The 2,686-nt window shown below is 33.7% G+C and overlaps 1 non-coding gene across 1 annotated transcript; it reads left to right on the forward strand.

Annotated features, from left to right (window-relative positions):
• Window positions 1-215: 215 nt before the first annotated feature.
• Window positions 216-335, forward strand: LOC126010258 (U6atac minor spliceosomal RNA). The gene has a single exon (XR_007496360.1). It is a non-coding gene; the product is annotated as a U6atac minor spliceosomal RNA (small nuclear RNA).
• The last annotated feature ends 2,351 nt before the right edge of the window (window positions 336-2,686 follow it).

Below are 2,686 nucleotides of genomic sequence, written 5' to 3' on the forward strand. Positions count from 1 at the left end.
AAATATATAAACTGTACATTTTGATAGCTTGAGTCTTGAGAACATAATAACCTATATGTGACTTGTGGCAAGTTTATTTATTCATTTATTTTAACTATTTATTTAGACATTAATTCAGAATGCAATCAACAATAACATTTTAGCTCTTTTGGGCAACATTTAAAATCTTTCTGATTTATATCTGAATTATCTATGATTAAAATATTAAAAATCTTGTGTTGTATGAAAGGAGAGAAGGTTAGCACTCCCCTTGACAAGGATGAAAGAGGCTTCGGCCTGCAACATGCATACGGTTAAGGCACTGCCACCTACTTTGTGGTATCTAGCCAATGTTTAAGGGGCCAGTGAGGTGGCGCTAGAGGTAAGGTGTCTGCCTTGCAAGTGCTAGCCAAGGAAGGACCGTGGTTCGATCCTTAGCCAGGAGTAACCCCTGTCTCAAACGGGTGTGCCCCCCCCCAAGAAAACAAAACAAAAAATAAAACAAAAATAATCTATTGAGTAACATCTGGAAATTCCAAATACAGTAGTTTAAATAAATAAGGTTTTTTTTTTTGTTGTTGTTGTTGCATAACTTAGAATGCAGAGATAGAGATTTGAGTGGAACTATATCAACAAGAAATTTTGATTAGTTTTATTTATTTTTTGCCATATTCATCTGTGCTCAGGGATTACTCCTGGTACAGTCACTCCTGTAGAGTCCAGAAACTGTATAAAGTGCTGAAGATAGAACCTGAGTAAGCTGCATGCAAGTACCCTAACCCTTGTACTATCACCCTGTTCCTTGATGTTGCTTTCAAAAAAGAAATTAGAGGCATTTCTAAAGACCAAGACAGTGGCAATGGGAAGGAGTGAAGATAAATTTTTGAAAAAAAGATCCAGAGATAAAATCTACAGAATTCTCATTCAATTTACATATTTCATATTTGTTTAAGTGATAAAAGTTCCATTAAAATGGTTAAAATTTGCTTTTAAATAATGCTATTTTCTGATATTTTATTTAATCTCCCAGTTATTCTTGCTTCTCTATCCTTAACATAACTTTCCTTTCCTGTTTTGTCTAAACTAGGACTTGGGAAATGCCAAAGTGCAAATTTGGTTGTTGTCTTTATTGCTGTGGTGCTTTTCGGGTTTTTTTGTATGACTTTTCTTGTATCGTTCTAGTGTTTTTCATTCATTTTCTCTTTCTTCTCTTAAATTGATATTTATATCCTCTAGAAGGACTCCTCCCATTTCTTGCTTGACTTTTACCCCCTTTTTCTTTTTCTTTTTTTTCTTCTCTCCAAACAGAACCACATAACTTAAACCATCTTGTTCTGCCTCATAAATTGAGGGGGAAATAATGGAGAGTACCAAGACCAAACAGGTGTATGAACATTGACTAGAAATAAAAAATGATCATACTTAAACAACTCAAAGTAGATTTCATAATCTTAACTGGTCAGATATCTTAGCAGATGAGCACTGACTACAAAAAAAGGTTGGAACTTCAGAGTGAGAGCAATAGTACAGTAGGTAGGGCAATCCCTGAGCACCAGAGTCTCTCTCACTCCTTCTTCCTCTCTTTTTTTTCTCTCCCTCTCTCTCTCACTTCTCTCTCATTTTCTCTCTGCTTTCTCTTCTCTCTCACTCTCTCATGCACACAAGGTTGGAAATTCTAATATTAAATATTGGGACTCTTGAACAGCGATAATTCACAGATAAAGTAGAAGAGGATTAAAATATCTATTAAATTCTCTCCTTTAGGGTGAATCATACAACTGTTATGGATGTCTAAAGGGCCAGTAAGGGGGAAAACATGTAGAACTATTTTATTAGCCAAGTACTAGAAGTTTTTGGCAAATAATGTATATGGGATATCCAAGAGTTGCTATGAATTACCATGATAATACTGTTAATAATGATAAATAATGATGAGATAAAATATCAATATTTCATTAGTTAAATTGGCATAATGTAATAAAAATCACACCACCTCAAGTAAGTGACACCCTAAATTCAATGTTATCTTTCATCAGTATAAACAATAATACCCATTAATTAAAGTCAATTCATCTCTACTTACATCATATCCATAACTTTGGAGATTGACTGACATGTTTTTAGGTTGAAATTTCTCATGCTTGATTTCTTTCCAAAGTTTATTTTCTTGGAAAGTTTGAAGATCATCTGTGGAGATATTTTGAGATATGACTATAAAAAAAGCCTTGCTATTTTATTCATTTTGAATGCAGCATTCTTTAGCAGTTAGAATATTCACACCAAAAAACGTGAAGAAAAAGTTGGCAATGTAATTAACTTTTAAGAAACATCAAAAAATAATCATGAATAAGTTTGCTTGAGTTCACTTATCTATAGGTACACTTTATAGTGATGATTATTAACTAATTTTCTGTTCTTATGCATTTGAGAAAGCAGGTTTGTTTTTATTATTTACTTCCCCCCATTATCTTGAGACATTGTGATTTGCAATGCAATGAAAGAATTCCATGCACACCACACTAACCACCAGAATGTCAAGTTTTTTCCACCAAAAACCCATGGATATCTCCTAACCAGGGCCCAATCTACCCTTTTGGTAGATCAGTTCTATAAGATCTCAAGTTCAGCTTTCTTTGGACATTTACTATTGCCTTACGTGAGTGTCTTTCTATTCCATGTAAGAGAAAAATTGTTCTATTTGTCCCTT

The sequence above is a fragment of the Suncus etruscus genome, chromosome 5 (assembly GCF_024139225.1).
Source record: "Suncus etruscus isolate mSunEtr1 chromosome 5, mSunEtr1.pri.cur, whole genome shotgun sequence".
In the NCBI taxonomy this organism is placed as follows: Eukaryota; Metazoa; Chordata; class Mammalia; order Eulipotyphla; family Soricidae; genus Suncus; species Suncus etruscus.